The sequence below is a fragment of the Hemiscyllium ocellatum genome, chromosome 13 (assembly GCF_020745735.1).
Source record: "Hemiscyllium ocellatum isolate sHemOce1 chromosome 13, sHemOce1.pat.X.cur, whole genome shotgun sequence".
NCBI classification, from domain to species: Eukaryota; Metazoa; Chordata; class Chondrichthyes; order Orectolobiformes; family Hemiscylliidae; genus Hemiscyllium; species Hemiscyllium ocellatum.
Window position 1 is genome coordinate 30,739,907 of NC_083413.1, and position 23,285 is coordinate 30,763,191.

The 23,285-nt window shown below is 41.2% G+C and overlaps 1 protein-coding gene across 2 annotated transcripts in view; it reads left to right on the top strand.

The window, feature by feature from the left end:
- Positions 1-1,500: 1,500 nt before the first annotated feature.
- tnk2b (tyrosine kinase, non-receptor, 2b) overlaps positions 1,501-23,285 on the top strand; it is a 244,856-nt gene continuing 223,071 nt past the window's right edge. Inside the window, exons 1-2 of one of the 2 annotated variants that reach the window (XM_060834691.1) lie at positions 1,501-1,664; positions 20,166-20,314. The gene's annotated coding sequence lies outside the window, so the exon portion shown is untranslated. The remainder of the gene's footprint in view (positions 1,665-20,165; positions 20,315-23,285) is intronic. The other variant, XM_060834692.1, reaches the window with a different exon arrangement.

Below are 23,285 nucleotides of genomic sequence, written 5' to 3' on the forward strand. Positions count from 1 at the left end.
TGTTCTTCAAGATGATAGAAGTTGCAGTTTTTAATTCCTGGCAAATGAGGCTTGTCAAGTAGCTCCAGTCTCTGTGGAGCTGAAAAATGTGTTGCTGGAAAAGCGCAGCAGGTCAGGCAGCATCCAAGGAGCAGGAGAATCGACGTTTCGGGCATAAGCCCTTCTTCAGGATTCAGGCTTATGCCCGAAACGTTGATTCTCCTGCTCCTTGGATGCTGCCTGACATGCTGCGCTTTTCCAGCAACACATTTTTCAGCTCTGATCTCCAGCATCTGCAGTCCTCACTTTCTCCCAGTCTCTGAGGTGTTGTGAATGGTGCTGAACATTGTGTAATCATCAGTTAACATCCCTGCTTCTGACCATGTGATGGGAAAAAAGTCATTGATGAAGGAGTTGAAGATAGTTTGGCCTAGGATACTACCCTGAGAATGCCTTCTTTGATTCCGCAAGGTCAAATGCAGCCTTGAGAATGAAGACAATTGCTTTCACCTCACCCTCTGGAATGCAGCTGTATTTGGCAGTCTCTTAAGTGAGAAATGTATGTATTAGTCAGCCTATTTGCCTTGGTGCTGTTCATATCTTTTTAATATGAAAAGTACAATATAAATGCAAGTTATAAGTAGTCTTTGTCAGCAGTGGAGCCAAAAAGCATGGCGCCAATCATTTATGCTACATTAGTATGATTTACTGCTGGTTTAGTTACATTTATGTGAGAACTAAGTGATCATTGTCACAGGTCACTGGACTTGAAACGTTAACTGTGTTTTCTCTCCACAGATGTTGTCAAACCTAATGAGTCTCTCCAGCAACGTTCATTACGTTGTATTCCATGGAAATAGTTTTGTTTGGAAGTACTAGCTTTCGGAGAGCTGCTCCTCCATCAGGTAGCTATGGAGCAGGATCATAAGGCACAGAATTTATAGCAACAGATCATAGTGTCATGTTCAAGATGTCATTTCAGTTGCATGACACTGTGATCTGTTGCTATAAATTCTGTGCCTTATGATCCTGCTCCATAGCTACCTGATGGAGGAGCAGCACTCCGAAAGCTTGTACAGTACTTCCAAATAAACCTGTTGGACTATAACACCAGCAACTCCACATCATGGCTTCCTAGGCAATGTAACTAGGGTAATGTAAGGTTCATGCTTGTGATGGGACCTTCCAGCAGGACAATACGAAAAACAGAAGTAGAAAAATTAAAGGACTAAAGAATATTATATTCTGTTTTCCACCATCGAGTTCTCACAACCACTGCCCCATCGAGATACTGCGCATGCGCAACACCCGTCACCCTGCGCCAGGTGTCCGGCAGTTCCGCATGCGTACTACAGCTAGTGTCCCGGGGCTCCAACCGGAAAACCGCATGCGCACTGTTGTAAAGCTGCTGAATGGGTTTGAAGGGGAGTCGGCAGTTCGCATGCGCCTTGACGCAGCCGCGGCCGGCACCTGTGCGCGAGAACTGGAAGTCCGCATGCGCAATGCAGCCGTCTCCTGAAGTGGAGGGGAGCGGCGGTCCGCATGCGCGCTCTGGCTCCGGTACCGGAGACTCAGAGCAGCCGGTAGTGAGTGTTCGGTGTTGGGGTTTGCAGCAGCAATAATAGCAACAACAATAACTTGCTGGGGGTTTGAGTCCCATCGGAGAGAATGAACCTGAGGAGCAGGTGAGTATGGTGGTTTTCCTCGTGTGCGGGGCAGACACACCTTGACCGGGGTCTGTGATCTGTCACCGTCAGTCCCTGCGTTGGGCAGCCAAGGCTTTTTAAAGTTGTCAGCGCCAACCGCAGGGGCCTGCCCAAGTGGGTGAGACATGGTGGTAACGTTCTTTGTTGGCCAGGTACCTGTGAGAATTCTCACGCTTCTACACTTCCATGATCGTCTTTTGGGGCTTTATGGGTTTTCAATTCACCGAAAGAATCTACAGGTTTTGAAGAGAGCGAAATCAGTTTTAGTTAATGTTTTTGGTCAAGGGATGATGTGATTTCTGAATTGAGGCGAGCAGTCGCTTTGTTACTGTCACTCTCCAGCCGTGTTAGCTGCCTAACTTTAGATTCTAAACATATTTCCTCATGGGTTATAGAGCGTCTTGTCCAACTTTGTGTGCCAAACCTGATTTTAGTTTTACTGATGTGCGGTAAATTGGAAAAGATAGTACCAGTGCCGAAGCTACCCTATTATGAATGTAGCATCTTCGTTAGGAACAAACCATGGTTTTCCAAAGTTCTCCTTTTACTGCAGGTCCTCTGATAAATTACCAGGTTTAAATTAAAATTCACATACGATGAGTGATGATATATTCTTGTTCCTGAAATTCCTACTTCGCGATCTTTTCACTGTGTGATTATACACAACCAATAACCAATCTAAGGTGCAATCAAAACGGTGGGGTGTGAGTTTTGTTATGAACGGTATTGTTTGGATCTGGAATGCATTGACTGAAAGGATTGTCAAAGTAGGTTAAAAACTAAATCAAAATACAATGGCAAAGCAAGTTTGGAGTGATACGGTTTTAAAGTAATAACAAATAAGAGTAACAAAAGCAAAAACCCTGGAATACTGTGAACAGGCAGTACCTGCGGAGAACTAATTAATGTTTCAGTTTGTGATCTTTGCTTTTTAACAAATAGTATTTATCTTGTTTGAGAATTTTGTGATTGCATGAAGAACTGACAACTTGGATATGGATAAACCGGAGTTGTTTCTGAAACTTTTGTTTTGTGGAATACAGTAGGTCAATGACTTAAATATCTTGGCATTTCACGTTAATCAAAAGCTCGTCAGTGCTCTAGAATCAATATTTTTCTTTCTCGTTCTACAACAAATAATTGCTTGAGTTGAAACAAAAGCCCACGTAGCAACTTTAGCTGTTGGAAATTGATGCAAAAAATATCAAATGATGGAAGCACTTAACAGCAGTTGAGCATTGGTGGAAAGAGCAGACCAGCTAACATTCTGAACATATACCCTTTCAAACTGGTCTTTCAGCATGAGCTGTTTGACCCATTAAATGTTTCCAACGTTTTCTTTGCTTTGTTGTAAGCTTGCAAACATGTTTTCATTTCCATACAATGTTTTATGTAAGTAGAATATTGAGGCATATTCCATAGCGTAAAAGGCTGTTTCTAACATTCCATTCTGTGTCAGTAAACAGAATAATTCTGTATTCATTCCTCTTAGTCAGATGGCTTTAGACTTAGATCCCACTCCAGACATGAGCACAAATTTCAAGCTGTTGTACATAATGCATCAGCAGGAATGCATAAACTCGTAAAGTCACTGCACATTGATGTGTTTTAAAGAAGAAACCATGAGCTCTGAGTAAAAGAAGGTTTTCATCTTCAGTCCAGAATCTTATTTGGGGTGGGATGCTGCCTCTTGATTAAGGTGGGCCAAATTTGACTTAATTTTACCTGATTGCCATCGGCTGTTCTGTTGGCACTGGGCCTGGCTGCTGCATCTAGTTGCCTGCCATACGCATGGTATTTGTCACAGCTGAAGAACAGGCGAGATTCCCAATGGTTTCTTCTGAAATCTTGCCCATTTAGGATAGCTCTAGTCCATTTTAGCATTATGATAGACTTAAGATGTAGACCACAGTCTGAATCACTGGTTTCCAGATACGAGGGAGAATGATAAAATGGTGGTAAACTTGTACATACAAAATGAAATTAGTATTTTGTATTCAAGGATTCTGACAATCAGAAACACTAAGATAAATTCCTGTAAACTGCTTCCTGGACTGAGTTTATTTGTCTCTGTTATGCATATTGTTTCTAAGCATTTTATAAGTTTGCTAGACTAATGATTGCAATTATATCTGTTAGCTTGTTTCATGTAGGACATGGGACTGTATGCTTGTGAGAAGAGTGGAGAGTTTAGAACCATTCCCTGCTTCATATAGTTATAATGGGGTTATCTGACAAAAAAAATTCACAAAATGTAATTTATTTGCTGCTTCTGAATTCCATACATAAACAGAAGTGAATTGACGACAACGCCAAACTTGTTGAAATCTCGTGGAACACATTCACAGTCTTCTCATTTCTTCTGACTCATTTTCCTTGAATATTTCAGAGAACAAACAAACAAAACAAGTACCGATACAAATGGATGGGAACGATAGAGGCTCCAATGCACGTCATGATTTGTCTGCTGCTATTTTTCTGTTCAGCTTTCACTTTGTTTGTGTGCGTATGAGTGGTAGATGAAATCTTTTATTTGGTGAATGCAGACACACTTGCAAAGAGACTGAATCTGAAAGATAAGTTACTGGTGATGTCCGTGAATTGTTCTCAGTTGTTGATTTAGCCAAACAATTTTTGGGTATTTTTGTTGATCCTATGATGTATTCTTATTTTCAGAAAAGATGACTTATGAATGCCAACTCACAGGAAATGTAGACTAGTTATTCTTAACATTTGCAATCAAGTGAAGATCACAATTTACCGATTTGAAACATTAGGATAGCAGGAAAACCACTGTCTACATGTTCTCTTCCAAGCCACATCATCTTGACTTAGTTATATATTGTTGTTCCTTCACTGCTGAACAAAGAAGAACAAAGAAAATTTTACAGCCCAGGAACAGACCCTTCGGCCCTTCAAGCCTGAGCCAATCCAAATGTACTGTCTAAACCTGTCGGTCAATTCCTAAGCATTTGTAACTCTCTGCTCCCCACCCACTCATGCATCTGTTCAGATGCATCTTTAATGAATCTACCGTACCTGCCTCTACCAGCTCTGCTGGCAATGCGTTCCAAATGCTCACCACCCATCTGCATGAAGCACTTGCCGCATGTATCCCCCTTAAACTTTCCACCTCTTACCTTGAAAGCATGACCTCTGGTTATTGAATCCTTCACCGTGGGAAAAAGCTTGTCTCTATTCACCCTGTCTATACCCTTCATGATTTTGTAAACCTCAGTCAGGTTCCCCATCAAACTCCTTTTTTTTTTCTAGTGAAAACCTACTCAACCTCTCTTCATAGCTAGCACCTTCCATACCAGGCAACATCCTCGTAAACCTTCTCTGCACCCTCTCCAAAGCGTCCACATCCTTTTGGTAATGTGGCAACCAGAACTGTACTCAGTATTCTAATTGTGGCTGAACCAATGTCTTGTACAATTTTAACATGACTTGCCAGCTCTTGTACTAAATACCCCGTCCGATGAAGGCAAGCATGCTATATGCCTTCTTGACCACTCTATCTACCTGTGCACCAACCTTCAGGGTACAACGGACCTGCACTCCCAGATCTCTCTGCCCATCAACTTTTCCCAAGGCTCTTCCATTCATTGTATAATTCGCTCTAGAATTAGACTTGCCTAAATACATCACCTTACATTTGTCTGGATTGAAAGCCATCTGCCACTTTTCTGCCCAATTCTCCAGTCTATCTATATCCTCCTGCATTCTCTGATAGTCCCTTATGCTTTCTGCTACTCCAGCAATCTTTGTGTCATCTGCAAACTTGCTGATCATACCAACAGTGCTGTCTTCTAGATCATTTATGTATATGACAAACAACAGTGGCCCCAGTACTGACCTCTGTGGAACACCACTGGTCATCTTTCTCCATTTTGAGAAAGTCCCTTCAAGTACTACTCTCTGTCTCCTGTTGCTCAACCAGTTCTTTATCCACCTAGCCAGAAAACCCTACACACCATGTGACTTCACTTTCTCCATTAGTCTACAATGGGGAACCTTATCAAATGCCTTACTAAAGTCCGTGTATATGACATCAACAGCCCTTCCTTCATCTAACAACTTGGTCACTTCCTTGAAGAACTCTATTAAGTTGGTAAGGCACGATCTCCTTCGCACAAAACCATGTTGCCTATCACTGATAAGCTCATTCTTTTCTAAATATAAATAAATCCTATCTCTTAGTACCCTCTCCAGCAACATCCCCACCACCAACGTCAGGCTCACTGGTCTGTAGTTACCCGGAATATCCCTACTATCCTTCTTGTACAGGGGGATAACATAAGCTACCCTCCAGTCCTCCGGCACCTCCCCTGTATTTAAGGATGCCACACAGATATCTGTCAGGGCCCCAACTATTTCCCCTCTCACCTCCCTCAGCAACCTGGGATAGATCCCATCCGGTCCTGGGGGTTTGTCCACCTTAATAACCTCTAACATACCCAACACATCTTCCATACTTATGTCAATGTGATCCAGACTAATCAAACTTCTATCTCTAGTCTCAAGATTCATCATGTTCCTCTCAGAATCTCACCCATTCTCTCAGGTGCGGCAGACAGCCTTCCTTCATTATCTTTTCGTGGACCAATCCTTTCTCTAGTTGCCCACTTGCTTCTTATATAAGAATAAAATGCTTTAGATTTTCCTTAATTCTGCTTGCTAAAGCTATTTCATGGCCCCTTTTCGCCTGCTTGATTCCTTGTTTAAGTAAAAAATGAGGTCTGCAGATGCTGGAGATCACAGCTGCAAATGTGACGCTGGTCAAAGCACAGCAGGTTAGGCAGCATCTCAGGAATAGAGAATTCGACGTTTCGAGCATAAGCCCTTCATCAGGAATAAGAGAGAGAGCCAAGCAGGCTAAGATAAAAGGTAGGGAGGAGGGACTAGGGGGAGGGGCGATGGAGGTGGGATAGGTGGAAGGAGGTCAAGGTGAGGGTGATAGGCCGGAGTGGGGTGGGGGCGGAGAGGTCAGGAAGAGGATTGCAGGTTAGGAGGGCGGTGCTGAGTTGAGGGAACCGACTGAGACAAGGTGGGGGGAGGGGAAATGAGGAAGCTCAGATTTCTCTAGCTTCCTCATTTCCCCTCCCCCCACCTTGTCTCAGTCGGTTCCCTCAACTCAGCACCGCCCTCCAAACCTGCAATCCTCTTCCTGACCTCTCCGCCCCCACCCCACTCCGGCCTATCACCCTCACCTTGACCTCCTTCCACCTATCCCACCTCCATCGCCCCTCCCCCTAGTCCCTCCTCCCTACCTTTTATCTCAGCCTGCTTGGCTCTCTCTCTTATTCCTGATGAAGGGCTTATGCTCGAAACGTCGAATTCTCTATTCCTGAGATGCTGCCTAACCTGCTGTGCTTTGACCAGCGTCACATTTGCATCCTTGTTTAAGTCTACTCTTCCGATATTCCTCCAGGGCCCGTTCTATTCTATGCTTCCCTTTTCCTCTTGCTGCTGTCTGAAATCTGTAATGCCCTCCTTAATAACTTTGTGTTTACTTACACCACACGGACTGCAGATGTTCAAGAAAGTGACTTTCCAACACTTGAAGGGCCCTTATGAATGAGCAATCAATATTGGTCATGGCAATGATGCTCACATAGAATCATACAGCATGGAAACAGATCTTTCGGTCCAGCGAGTCCAGTAGGACCATAATTTCAAACTTAACTAGTCTCATCTGCCTGCATTTGGCTGTTAACACTCCAAACATTTCTTATTCATTTACTTATCTAAATGCCTTTTTAAGGTTGTAGCTGTACTCGCATCCATCACTTGAAGTCAATTCCACACATGAACCCCAGTGTATTTAAAGAAAAGAAATTGCTCCTCGTCTTTTTTTAAAAATATGCCCCATAGTCTTGAAAACCCTACCTTAGGGAAAGGACACTTGCCAGTCACCTTATCTATACCCCTCGTTATTTTAAAAGTCTATGTAAGGTTACCTCTCGATCTCCAAGCTCAGGTGAAAACATCCCAACTATCCCCCCTGTCTTTCTAACTAAAACCCTCCATTCCCGGCAACGTCCTGATAAATCTCTTCCGAACCCGCTTCAGCTTGATATCCTCCCTATAACAGGGAGACTGGAATTGGACACAATATTCCAGAAGAGGCCTCGCCAACGTTTTGTACAACCTCAATATAATGTCTCAACTCTGATACTCAAAAGATCTGAGCAATGAAGGCAAGCATGCGAAATGTCTTCTTAACCACCTTATCTATATGTGATGCAAACTTCAAAGAATTATGTACTTGAACCCCTAGGTCTCTCTGTTCTACAATGTTACCTAAGGCCTTAGTTTTAATTGTATAAGTCTTGCCTTTGTTTTACTAAAACTGTATCTGCCATTCTTCAGTCAGTGGACTCAATTGATCAAGATTTCCTCGTAATCTTAGAAAACTTTCACTGTCCATTATATCTCCAATCTTGGCGTCATCTGCAAACTTACTAACTGTGCTTTCTATATTTCTCATATAAATTATTCATATAACTGACAAAAAAAAGTGGATCTAACACCAATCCCCGTGGAACACTGCTGATCACAGGCCTCCAGGCTGGAAAACAATCTCCACCATCACACTGTCTCCTGCTGTTAAGCCAATTTTGTATCCAATTGGCAAGCTCACTTTGAATCCCATCTAACTTTACTAATTAGTCTACCATGCAGAACCTTATCAAAGGTTTACTGAAGCCCAAGTAAACAATGTCTATTACTCTGTTCTCATTAATCGTTGAGGCTACTTCCTCCAAAGAAATCTGTCATGTTTGTGAGACATGATTTCTCTTGCACAAAACTATGACTGTCCTAATCATTCCTTGTCTCTCCAAATACATATAAACCTTACCTTTCAGAATCACTTGGAACAACTTAGCCACCACTGAAGTCAGACTCACAGGTTTGTAGTTCCCAGGCTTCTCCTTACATCCCTTTTTAAACAAAGACACAACATTAGCCAGTCTTCAATCATTCGGCTCCACACCTGTATTTAAAGCTGATACAAATATTTCTGCAAGAAGCCCTACAATTGCTTCCCTAACTTCTCACAAAGTCCTCGGATAGATCGAGTCCTGGAGATTTATCCATCTTTATATTTTCTAAGACGCTCAGCACTTCCTCTTTTTAATGTGGTGTTTTCAAAACATCCGTACTTATTCCCCTGAATTTTCAATGAATCATAGAATCCCAGCAGTGTGTAAACAGGCCATTTGGCCCAACAAGCCCACACTGACCCTCTGACAAAAACCCAGCCAGACCCATTCCCCAACATTTACCCCTGACTAATGCACCTAACCCACACATCCCTGAGCACTATGGTCAATTTAGCATAGCAAGTTCACCTAACCTGCATATCTTTGGATTGTGGGAGGAAACTGCAGGAAACCCACGCAAACACTGGGAGAATTTGCAAACTGCACACAGATAGTCACCCGAGGCTGAAATTGAACCCGGGTCCCTGGTACTGTGAGACAGCAGTGCTAACCATGGACCCATCGTGTTGCCCAGCCTCTCTTTCTTTCTTTCTCTACAGTAAAAACTGAAGCGAAATATTAATTTAATATCTCTCCCATCTCCTGAGGTTCAACACAAAGACAACCCCTTTGAACTTTAAGGGGCCCTCTTTAGTTGGTCTCTTGCTCTTAATATGCTTGTAGAATCTCTTTGGATTATCCTTAACCTTATTTGCCAAGGCTACGTCAAATCCTTTCTTTGCCTTCCTGATCTCCCTCCTAACAGTGCCCCTACCCTCTTATACTGTTCAAGAGATTCATTTGAATCCAACTGTTTATATCTAACATTTTTTTTAATATATCTGTGACTAGAACCTCAATATCTTTATTAATTAATTGTTCTCTAATCCTACCAGCCTTACCTTTCACTCTAACAGAAACATTATGACTCTAAACTCACATTATCACACTTTTGAAAGCCTCCCACTTATCAGATGTCCCTTAGCCTATGGACAGTCTACTCCAATCAGTTCTGCCAAGTTTTTTTTTGTCATACTATTAAAATTTGCCTTACGCGAGTTAAAACTTTAATTTTTATGGAAGGCTTATCCTTTTCCGTAACTATTAAAACAAATAGCATTATGATCACTAGATCTAAAAGTTCCTGTACTATCACTTCACTCATTTACCCTACATATTGATAAAAAAACATTTTCTTGAACACATTTAACAAATTCTTCACCATCCAAACCTATAACACTCTGGTAGACCTAGTCAATGTTTGGAAATGTAAAATCACCCACTACTACAATCTGATTATATCTGATATCTCCCCACATATTTGTTCCTCGATTTCACTCTGACTATTAAGAATGAAAGAATTAACAAAGAGAAATTATGATGGTTGTAGACTTGCAAATGAACAACAGTCATTGGCATTTGTATAGCGTCTTCATCATAATAAAAATGAGCAAAATTTGTTTACCAATTCAATCGCTTCCTCATCATTATAAGGAGGCCCCTTGATAAAATAATTTTGTTTGCAGGCCGTTCACACACTAGTCAGCTTGTCCTTATGAATCTATATTAATTGGATGTATTATAGATGTTGGGCTTTCAATTTCTGTAATTCAGGGAGAATTTATTCCAGTGTACATCAGCTGTGCAGTTAGCAATTTGTACTTGTTTGGGGCATGCAAGATAATCAGGCCATGAGGGGCTTAAAACTCTAGTTGGTGCCTGGATTCTCTCACAGGGCCAATGCCAGGGAAACTAGGAGGGACTCCAATTTGCTGCACAATTCTCGCTCGTTTTTAAAAATTCCTTCATGGGATGTGGATGTTACAAACCAAATGTACTCATCCTGATTTGCCCAGAGGGAAGTAAGAGTAAAGAGAAACTTAGTATGGAATCACCTGTATGCCACACCAGGAAAGATCGGTTGCTTTCCTTTCAGAAGTGAATAACTCAGAACTATGACAATGTAGGGTACATATTGCTGAAGCATCTTGGGCATTTTTGTTACAGTAAAGGTCTTGCACAAATGCAGGGTCTGCTGCTGATCTTGTTGAATTTGAACATTTCATCTTTTGCCATGGTGGGATTCAAGCCCATGGTCCTTGAAGATTAGCCTGGGAGTCTGCCACCGCCTCCCTAATTCCCTTGAGTCACTCTGGTTCAAGTCTGGTTCAATATTAGTTCAAGTTCAGCACCTTGCCAGGATCAAGAAGGACGTGGTGGCATGGTGGTTCTTTGGTTAGCACTACTGCTTCACAGCATCAGGGACCGGGGTTCGATTCCAGCCAGGTGGCTGTCTGTGAGTTTGCATGTTCTCCCCGTGTCTGTGTGGGTTCCTCTGGGTGCTTCAGTTTCCTCCGATGGTCCAAAGATGTGAAGGTTAGGTGAATTGGCCATGCGAAATTGCTCATAGTGTTAGGTGCATTACTTGGGTAAATATAGGGTACTGGAAAGGGTCTGGCTGGGTTACTCTTCAGAGGGTCAGTGTGGGTTTGTTGGATCAAATGACCTGTTTCCATACTGTAGGGAATCTAATCTAATAATGAAAATTGCGTATTCTAAATGTGTATCTCATTCGGCAGTTATTTTTTTCAGAACTCCTGTTTCCCTCCAAGCAGTACGCCATCCTTTCTTTTCCTACTAATGGAAATCAAGCAGATTATGATAAGATGAATGTTGGCTTGGATTCCCGGAGCAGTTACAGATTCGTAATCACTTTAAGATGTCATTTGTGTCGTCAGTGTTCATTTTTCAGTTCTGTGTAGGTTTTCTGACTAATAAAGAATTGGAAACAGTTTGAGTTTCTTAATGTTATTATTAGTCATTAGGTTAGGTACTAATTATGTAATGGTCTGTCTTATCAGATAAATGATAATTCGGAGCTATTACAGGCAGTATTCTGAACAATATTGTCAGATGATGCCATAAAATGTGGGATAAGTGATTTTAAACTTTGTGAAGCATGAAGTGACTGAGCTAATCTTTCAGTTTTCAGATTGCAGTTACAAATTTTGTTTGTCTTTTATTGTTTCTGATAAACTCCTTCATGTAAGGGTAAAACTGTAACAAAATTAGAAATTGCTTGCAAATCTCAACACGTCTGCCAGCATCTGTGGCAAGAAATCAGAATTAATGTTTTGGGTCCAGTGACCTCGTTCAGAACTTAAGGATAAAACTGTGTTTATTCTGTTCCTGATCACAGTGCTGTGCTCCCTTCTTGTGCCAAATATATACTTCAGAGAAATTAGATTATTCGATATATTAATGGTAATATCTGAGGTACTTGCAGTTGATAAAACAAAATCGTATTCAGTATATTTACAAATGATCAGAACTGAGATATTTCCCAGTCTTAAAGCTCAGTATTGTTGAGTGGTCATGAAAATCTTTGATCACTATTCGTCTCTGTATTGTATATAATATTTGCTTCTTGCTATGATTAATTCCTAAATATTTAAGTCTTTGTGATACAACAGTTGAGTGCAGTTCATGAAAGAAATGTGTTGGGATTGAGCTAAAGAGCGAGTCTGGTTTTGCTTTTATGATTTTCTAACCCAATATATTACTGTAATATGTATTGTACTGTATGCTCTGCTATCCAAAAGACTTTGGATGTAATTGTAAAGTTTTAAACAAAAAAAAAATTGTTTGCACCACTTTCCAAATTCAAGAATCAAATTAGAGATGATCATTGCAAATTAAAGGGGAAACATGAAAATATACCTGACTAAAGAGTTGTGGAATAATGTGCGCTTTTTCTAGTTATAATTTTCTTTGATTTGTTTAGTTAAATTATGATGCAAGCTAACAGCTCTGGACATCAGAAGAAAGGATTAATAAAGATGGCCTTTGTTTGGCCATATGCAAAGAATTTTTCCACTTGTTTTTATTTCAACAGTATGAATGAATTCTAGAGAATTTCCAGGTTATTTGGAAACAGCACTCAGCACCGCCTTCCTAATCTGCAATCTTCTTCCTGACCTTCCACTCAAGTGGGCGGCACGGTGGCACAGTGGTTAGCACTGCTGCCTCACAGCGCCTGAGACCTGGGTTCGATTCCTGACTCAGGTGACCTGACTGTGTGGAGTTTGCACGTTCTCCCCGTGTCTGCGTGGGTTTCCTCCGGGTGCTCTGGTTTCCTCCCACAGTCCAAAGATGTGCGGGTCAGGTGAATTGGCCATGCTAAATTGCCCGTAGTGTTAGGTAAGGGGTAAATGTAGGGGTATGGGTGGGTGGCGCTTCGGCGGGTCGGTGTGGACTTGTTGGGCTGAAGGGCCTGTTTCCACACTGTAAGTCTAATCTAAAATCTGTAAGTCTAATCTAAAGCACTGATTTGATGATGGCAACCCCATGAAAGAATGGGAAAATGTAACTGCTTAGTTGCTGTTTCTATAAAGTGTGTTTGCATTGGATCAGAATGAGATATATTTGGGCTTGACCATAAATTCCTTAAATTTGAATAGCCTATGCACTTCCCAGGATACCTGTGAGGAACAACATGGTAGTACACTTGTATTCATTTTGATGGAAGACAACTTAAGTTAATTGCTCAATATTGATCAAAAACATGGGTGATCATGTGGCACATTGCTCTTTTGTAACCTGGGCTCGGCTATTGGCAGCTTAACAGGGGAAAAACAATACTTGAATTTAAATTAAGAATTGAAAATAGATATTCATATGACTACTTGGCTCCTCCCCCACTGATCTGAGGTTAGGAAGTTGGGAGAGTCTGCAGCTGGGAGGACAGAGCAGAGGAGGTGCCAGTTGGGTTGCACAGAAAATAATGTGACACTCCGAGGTTACTGACTTTGTTAAGCAACATTAAAACAAAACAACATCAAATGGGGCAACTATAGGCAAGGACATGGTATACTTAACAGACGTTCTGATGCTTGCCACATTGTTTCTTGTACAGCTACCTTCTGAAATGAACACACACAAATCAATACTTGAAATACGACAAAAATCCTGACGTATTGTTTATAATATCGTATTGTGAAATAACAGCTGTAATGGCAAAATGGCCATTTGCTGAAAATTTAAGTAAAAGACATTGCAGTCATTCGGCTCACCTGAATTTGTTGAGACTTCTGAGTCATATTGCATCTCCCTCATGAGTTTGCAAGAGTGCTTTGAAACCTTAGATTCCCTACACGCAGTTGCTGAAAGGTCAGTTGAGGTTGGGAACAGAGGCAGTTAGGTGGTGATAGCCTCCAGTAGACTTCAGAAATGTGCTACCAGTGGTGAGAAACATCCTGGCAGTGACTCGTGAAGTCAGCATGGGTGGAGATGGGATTCAAGGGAAACATGAAACTCTAGGAGAAAATGAGGACTGCAGATGATAGAGATTAGGGTCAAGAGTGTGGTGCAGGAAAAGCACAGCAGTTCAGGCAGCATCCGAGGAGCAGGAAAATCAACATTTCAGGCAAAAGCTCTTTATCAGGAAACTGATTCCTGATGAAGGGCTTTTGCCTGAAACGTCGATTTTCCTGCTCCTCGGATGCTGCCTGAACTGCTGTGCTTTTCCAGTACCACTCTAATCCAGAATCTGGTTTCCAGCATCTGCAGTCCTTGTTTTAACCTAGTTGATTTTTTTCCCCCAAAGTATAATCTCCCTTTGTTACGGTAGTTCTTAATCTGTAATGTGGTTCCATGTGTGCAACCAGTCTTCTGGCAACTTGCCCACTATCACATTCTTCTTATATCAATTACAAATTGAATGTGACTGGCCACTTGACATATAGTGTTCTTCACACCTGGCTGGATTTTATCAATCAATTACATTTATGTTCTCAGTTTCAAGGACGTGTTGTTGGATTGTAAGCAGGAGCAAGAATCCTGTGTTTTGTTTAAAACATTCTCAACTTGGGATGTTGCTTGCCAATATGACATAAAGACCCAAGTTTGGGAACTTCCTAATCTGCATATGTCAGCACTTTGCCAAAGAAGGCATTTACAGCAATGGCAATTTGAATTCATATGGGGCCTTTAATGTCGTGAAGGTATTGGACAGTTTGGGCAATTAAGCTAAAGGAAAGTCCAAACAAATGACGATTACAAGCTGTTTTGAAAATTATGCGATGAGTGAAAAGTTTGGTTGAAAAAATTAGGGTTTAGGTTTTTAAATATGAGGAAATAGGATTTATGAAGGAAGGACCAGAAAATAACACATGAATTTTATCAATGATTGTTAGGGTTTCTTTCAGTAAAGGTAGAGACTATGATATATTGGGAGGAGGACTTAAGGTGATGGCTCTGTATTGCCCTACAGTAGTAAATTGTTAGCAGATTATTCAGAAATATAGGGCATGATGGCCTTGGATTCTGCGCCTCCATTAATTCTTTTTCTGAAAATAACTTTAACAGGTTTAAACAATCCTTGATGAAGCACTGAAACAGAAACAAAAATCAATTGATTCACAGAAACTTATTCCTCCACGTGTTGAATCTAATAAGTCCAAGGGGTCTCAGTTAACGAGTCAGAAACAGATTTGCTCCAGAGCAGGGGAAGAGGGTTCAGTTCCCTGTGGTTGGGCCTTCAGTGAGTCAGAATCTAAGTACCTGGGGTGCGAGGACTGGATCCGGGTAATGGAAATGGTGTGGGAGAGGTGTAGTTTGGAGTGAGAAAGATAAGCATGGGGTCTGTTTTATAGTCACTCGGGAGTTAGACTATATAGTTAATAGTCTAAATTTTTATGGGCAATGATCACCTTAATTGGAGCCCTTTTGAGTTCTTTGATTTTAAAATGGAAGCTTTCAGAGTTCCAGACTTAGGGGAATTGTTCACTGGAATCTTCAATTTCAAATTCCTTCAGAGTTTGCTTAGTTGGGAATTCTGCAAAGCTCCCATGTGCAAATCCCATCTTCACTGGAATAATGACTGACTGTTGGAAAATCCAGGGCAACATTCCTTGTATATAGCAACACGCTAATTTAGTTTTGTTTTACTGTTGTAATTCTGAAAGATTGTTCCTGTGATCAGGAGGTTGATTAAATTAGATTCCCTACAGTGTGGGAACAGGCCTTCGGCCCAACAAGTCCACACCGACCCTCCGAAGAGCAACCCACCCAGACCCATTCCCCTATATTCACCCCTGACTAATGCACCTAACACTACGGGCAGTTTAGCATGGCAAATTCACCTAACCTGCACATCTTTGGACTGTAGGAAGAAACCTGAGCACCCAGAGGAAACCCAAGCAGGCATGGGGAGAATGTGCAAACTCCACACAGACAGTTGCCCAAGGCTGGAATCTAACCTGGGTGCGTGGTGCTGTGAGGCAGCAGTGCTAACCACTGAGCTGCCATGCCGCCCCAAGGTTGTCAGTGTTGACACTGCTATTTCTGTACAGACAATTGTTTGGGACTTTGGGAGGGGTATTACTGATTTCACGATACATTCCTACATTTGATGTATGGCAAACGTTAAAGTGAGGATAATTTAACTTGTTGTAATTTTAGTGAACATCTCACTCAGACAATGCTGTCCTCTTGCTTCCTGTAATTTGGACTCAAATATAGTACAAATTGAAAGGATTAAACTTTTGGTCTCCACTGATTGCTAAGGTGAAGATTACTACATGAAATGCAAATTGTTAGATTGGAGAAAGTAAGTCCTGGCATTCTGAGTGACTCATTTCCACCATGTGCTTGTTAAGAGAAGTGATTAACTAGTATTCGAGAAGTAAAAACAGAATTTGCTGGAAAAAGTCAGCAGGTCTGGCAGCATCTGTGGAGAGAAATCAGAGTTAACGTTTCCAGTCCAGTGATCCTACTTCGGAACAGATGTTCATGTAGCTATTCTGATATTTGAGGAAGAAATCTTATTCCTAATTGGCCTGACCTGGCCTACATGTGACTTTGCACCCACTACAGTATGGTTGACTCTTAACTGCCCAGCAAGCCACTCTGTTTACTCCTTGTGGTGGGATAGAGTCATAGAGATGTACAGCATGGAAACAGACCCTTCGGTCCAACCCGTCCATGCCGACCAGATATCCCAACGCAATCTAGTCCCACCTGCCAACACACGACCCATATCCCTCCAAACCCTTCCTATTCATATGCCCATCCAAATGCCTCTTAAATGTTGCAATTATACCAGCCTCCACCACTTTCTCTGGCAGCTCATTCCATACACGTACCACCTTCTGCGTGAAAAAGTTGCCCCTTAGGTCTCTTTTATATCTTTCCCCTCTTGCCCTAAACCTACGCCCTCTAGTTCTGGACTCCTCAACCCCAGGAAAAGACTTTGCCTATTTATCCTATCCATGCCCCTCATAATTTTGTAAACCTCTGTAAGGTCACCCCTCAGCCTCCGATACTCCAGGGAAAACAGCCCCAGCCTGTTCAGCCTCTCCCTATAGCTCAGATCCTCCAACCCTGGCAATGATACAACTAAGGAATGAAACCTGATCTAGACTCCAGAAATAACAATGGTGAACTCTGCCAAATCATCCTTGCAAAGTCCTGTTCACCAGCATCTGGGGGCTTATGCCGAAATTAGGAGGGCTGTCCCACAGACTAGCCAAACAATATCCTGGCATGGTCACACTCAGTCATACCTTGCAATGTTCCTGATACTGTTGCTAGGTATGTTTTGACTCATTGGCAGGACAGTTGCCCTGAGTGTGACACAGTCAGGGAAGAAGTGATTTGGGAGTCCACAATTGTCTCTTTACTCCATGAAGTCTCATGGCATCAGGTTAAACGTGACTAAGGAACCTATTACTGATTACCATCTGCTACCAGTTGATGAATCCAGTACTTCAACATGTTGATACTATTTGGAAGGTGCACTGAGAGTAGCTATTGGGCACAAATTGTATTCTGGGGATTTCAGTATCCATCACCAATAATGTCTCAGTAGCACTACTGCTGATTGAGTTGACTAAGTTCTAAAAGACATAGCTGCAAAGCTTGTGACAGTTGGTGAGGGAGACAAGGGAAAAATGTTCTTGGCCTTCTGCTCACCAGTCTACCTGTTCATAGTATTAGTGATTGACCATCTGGTAGTTCTTGTGGACTTCACTAAATTAGACCGACTTTATACGATCTAGCAACTCAAACAGGGCATCCATGAGACACTGTGAGCCATCAGCAGCAGAAGTGCACTCAACCACTAATATGTGACCTCACTGCTTAGTGTGTCCTACTATGCCATAACTATCAAGCCAGGGAATCAACATGGAAAAGTTCAGGACGGGATGCCAGCAAATACACCAGGCATAACTAAAAATGAGGTGTCAAACCAATAAAGCTGCAACACAGCAATATCAAACACTGGAAACAGTATGCAATAGACAGGGCTGAGTGATTCTCACAATGAATGGATTAGATCTGATCCCAACCTTCAATGATGGAGGAACTCAGCACATTTTTACAAAAGATAAAGCTTAAGCATTTGCATTTATGTTTAGCCTGTAGTGCCAAGTTAACTGTAAGCTGTAGGAGCAGAATTAGGCCATTCGGCCCATCGAGTCTGATTTTTTTTTCATTTTATCATGGATGAATGTTTCTCAACCCTGTTCTGCTGCCTTCTCGCTATAGTCCTTGATCCCCTTACTAATAAAAAAAACCTATCTCTGTCTTAAATGCACTTAATGTGTAGTGTACTACACAAAGTAGTTATTCAGTATCTCTGCATTTCTTTGTTACTCATTACTGCTCCAGCCTACACCATTTTCCAATGGTCCAATCTCCATTCTTGTATCTGTCTTCCCTTATAGATATGTGGAAAAAAAAATTCAGTCTTTTATATTATGAGCTAGCCTACCCTCCTACCTCTTCTGTGTCCCTTCTCCCCCTTGTTATTTTGATTATCTTTTGCTGGTTTTTAAAGGCTTCCTGATTTTCTGTTTTCCCACTAATCTTCACCACATTTATGCTTCTGCTTTAGCTTTTCTACTGTTCCTGACTTCCCTTGTCAGCTGTGATTGCCTCATCCTCCTGTGAGGATGTTTCTTCTTCCTTGGAATGAATTCCTCCTAGAAACTCTTGCTATTGCCACTCCAACATCTTCCCTGCTAGGCTTCCCTTCGAATTAACTCTGGCCAACTCCCACATCATTTCTTTCTTGTTGCCATTACAGCTTCTCCCTTTCAAACTGCAGGGTGAAATCTATCGTATTATGGTTATTGCCTGCTAGAGGTTTCTTCATCTTAAGTTCCCTAATCAAGTCTGTCTCATTACACATCATCAAATTCAGAAGTTTCAGTTCCGTGGACAACTGCTCAAAAATCATCTTGTAAACATTTTACTTGAGAATTCTTGAGAATTGTTACAAACCCAATTTTCCCAGTCCACCTGCATATTGAAGTCCCCCATGGTTACTGCAATAGAACCTTTCTTACACGCCTTTTCTGTCTCCTAATTTATTTAACTTCTCACATCCTGACTGCTGCTAGGAGCTTGTACACAATTCCCATCAGGGTCTTTTTGCCTTCGGAGTTCCTCAACTCAATCCATACAGATTCTGTGCCATCTGACTATAGTCACTTCTTGCTATTGTCGACGGGATGCTCTTCAGACATTCAGTGTGGATTTGTTGGGCCGACTGGCCTGTTTTTCATGCTGGAGGGATTCTATGAAGTTGTACATCAGCCTGGTTTGGAACCATATTGCTGCTCCTTCCTTGTCACTGGGTCAATATTCTAGAATTCCTTTCCTAAAAGCATTGGGTGACCCCAAGGATTGCAATGGTTCAAGAGGTTAGACCTCCACCACTGCCTCCAGGGCAGTTAGAGGTGTGTAACCATTGAGGATCACATTGTAAATAAATTATACAAACTGTGGAAACTGAAAATTCTGCATATATATGTTATATGATACTCTGAATTTGAAATAAGTGGATATTGTTTGAGAATGGGGAACAATTTCTTAAACTACAACAGCTGGGAGGAGAACTTAATTCCTTGCGTCGTCCTTGCCTGTTGTTTTGCTCTCAATGGCAAAACAAACACAGGAAAAGCAAATCAAAGCCAATAAACTGGCTTTTCATATTAAGAGTTGGAGCAATACCAAGACCTCTTGAAAGAGGATGCCAATTGGTTTGGTTTATTTAAGTGCATACTGCACATACTGTGTAACTGAAGAACTGTACTTCAGTACAGTTCTCTTCTGTCTAATATTGATTTTTAAAAAAAAATGGGTGATGGAATCATGGTAAAGGATCTTAATTTTAATTTTTATACTCCAGAATGAATGCAGAATATACTGCTGATTTAATTCTATCTTGTGCAAGATGGCCTAGGTAGCAACATAATTGTATGGCAGCAATTCTGCTGGGGATGGAGTCGGAGTAAGAAACAGCATGCAACTTTGTTGAATTTGTCTTATATTCAGCATTGGCGTCTGTATTTAAATTTATTAGAATAGAAAAGCCACTTTTTGCAGTGTGCTTTATGCAGATATCAGAGTGTGTGGTGTCAGCGGTTATGACTTGTATTTGTATAGTGCCTTTATCAATAAAGAACACTGCTTGGTTTTTCAGAGCGACAAGGAAGAAATGATGGTATTCAGCCAAAGGAGGACATCTTGGGAACAGGAGAACAGAGATTTAATCAAAGAGTCTAGTTTCACAGAAGATCTTAGAAGAGGAGTTTTACAGAGGATCTTGGAAGAGAAAAGGAAGCTGAAGAGGTGGGGTTGATGGATTAGTTCCAGAATGTAGAAACTCAATTAATGGGGTAGTCTTCGCTCTTGATCTTGGTCTGCTTCCTTTTTCTGGGCTATATCTTATTCAATTTTGTTGGCTTTCCCTCATTAGATTTCAAATCTGCCTGAATTCCATGATGTTTATCCAATTTGTTCCACATTTTCTCTCAAATGTATTTGCAATGCATCTTTCCATTGTAATTGTTATGACTCTGTTGGTATCTCATGGAGCCAGGTGATTGCAGAATCAAGTTCCATACTGGAGCGTTGGGCATAGAAATCTAGAAGATCAGTGCAATACCCAAGGAGCTTGAAGGAGTTTGGTGCTGTTGAATGTTGATGGACTGCATAAAACTAAAATAAAGGGCTTAAAAATGCAAAGAAACAGAACAGATCCTGCAGAATGGGAATGAAAATGCTAAGACTAGCAAAGAACCATATCGCAGATTATAAAAGCTGCTGAAAGGGATTATGAAAGGAAACTTGCAAGGGACATCAATAAGAAAAAAAACAGTTATATAAAGGGAAAGTAGTGGTCAGGAGCAATGTTGACTCATTTAAGACTGAAAATGGGGATATTGTCAATAATTATGGGGAAATAGCAGACATCCTGAATAATTATTTACTTTAATATTTACAGTGGAAAAGGAGGATAGGTTGCTGGAAGTCCTGAGGAAATTAATAGTGGATCAGGGATATCTACTGAATAAATTTGATTTTAATTTCCTCATTATTGATGTTTACTTAATGGGGAGTTGACATTTTAATCCTAGCATCTGATTGTTTCCATCCAGGGGTGCTAAAGAAAGCACGGGATCATATAATAGACACCTTAACTATAATCTTGCAGAGTTCTGAGATACAAGCATTATGCAATTTTCCAATGCACAGGGACATATCTCTCTGCTTTTTAAGAAGGATGAAAGCGGAAAACCAAGGAATTACAGACCAGTTAGCTTAATGTCTGTGCTAGTGAAATTGTTGGAGCCTACAGTCAATGATGGGGTAACTGAGCCCAGAAAATTTCAATTAATCAGGGAGAGGCAGCATGGATTCTGAGAAACAATTGAGTTTTTTTCAAGCAGTGACTAATTAAGTTGACAGGGGACTGTCTATGAATGTTATTTATATTGACTTCCAGAATGCAAATGATAAAGTCCCATGTAAGAGATTGTTAATTAAAATAAAAGCCAACAGAATTGAGGGCAAATTACTTGCATGGCTTGGCAGATTGGTTGGTTGAAATTGGCAGACAACCAAAAGTAGGGAAATTGGGTAATGTCCAACAAGGATCTGTGTTCGGGGCTCAATTATTTGCTTTTATCTATTAAAGATTTGAATAATGCCATAGAAAGTCACATCCCAACTTGCTGATGACACAAAGTTAGATGGCACTGTAGGACAGTGTAGCTGATGGGATTAAATTACACTGGGATATTGATGGACTAAGTGAATGGGCTAAACTATGGCAGATGGAGTTCAGTGTAAGCAAGTGTGAGGTTATCCATTTTGGATCAAGAAAAGATAGATCAGGGCACTTTCTAGCTGGTCTGAAGTTAAATAAAGTGGTATGTCCAAAGGGACGTAAGGGTACAGATGCATAGATCTTTAAAGTAGCACGAACAGTTGCAGAAAATAATCAAGGTGACCAATGGATTGTTGGTCTTTCTGTCTGGAGGACAGGTAAGTATAAGGATGCAGAAGTTATGCTGCAGCTGTATGAAATACTGGTTAGACACCACCTAGAATAGTCCGTGAGCAGATCTTGGAGGGAGTAAAACATAGGCTTATAAGAATGATTCCTGACTTAAGGGTTTAAGTTATGAGGAGGGATTAGACACATTTCACCTGCTTTCTGTAGAGTTTAGAAGGTGATCTGATTGAAGCTTTCAAGACACTAATAGGAAAAGACAGGGTTAATAAAAATAAACTACTAAACAATGGCTGGGGATTCTATAACTAGAGGCCATAGTCTATAATGACCATAATGATAGCTCTGATGAAGAGTCATCCAGACTCAATGTTCACTTGCTTTCTTTCCATGGATGCTGCTGTGATTTTCAGCACGTTGTTTTTGCCATAGTCTGAGAGTTAGGGTCAGACTATTCAGGAGAGATGTTAAGAAGCACTTTTGCACATAAAGGTTGGTAGATATCTGTAAGACTTTTCCACAAACATCAATTGATGCTAGATCAGTTGTTAATTTTAAGCTTGAAACGAATTTTTTGTTCAGCAAAGGTATTAAGAGAGAGAGGCCAAAGATCAGTCATGATTGATTGAGGAGCTGGATGACTTGCTCCTGTTCCTATTTTAAGTTGAATCCAAATCCTTCCTGCTCTTTTAGATTTTTTGTGTTGTATTCATACGATGTGGACATTGCTGGCTGGCCCATCATTTATTGCCCACTCCCAATTTCCCTTGAGAATGTGGTGTCAACCGCCCTCTTGAACTGCTACAGTCCATTTGTTGAAACAGTGCCTTTTAGGGAAACAGTTTCAGGATTTTGACTGAAGTAATAGAATTATATTTCCATGTCTGGAAGGTGAGCAGTTTTGGCAGGGAACTTACAGCTGGTAGTATTCCTATGTATCTGCTGTCCTTGTTATTCTTTATGGTGGTGGCTGTAGGTTTGGAAGGTGCCATCCCAAGAGCTTTGGTAAATTTCTGCAGTGCATCTTGTAGATGGTGAACACTGCGTGTCAATGTTGAAATGTTTATGGATGTGCCAGTCAAGAGGGCAGCTTTATCCTGGATGATGTCGAGCTTTTTGTGTTGGGCCTGCATTCATCCAGGCAAGTGGGGAGGATTCTATCTTATTCCTGACTTGTGCTTATAGATGATAAACAGGCATTAAGGAGAAATAAGGTGAGTTGCCTTGTGCAGGATTTGGTTTCTAACATGTTCTTGTGGCCACAGTATTTGCACCAGTGTTTCGGTTCAGTTTCCGGTGTATGAT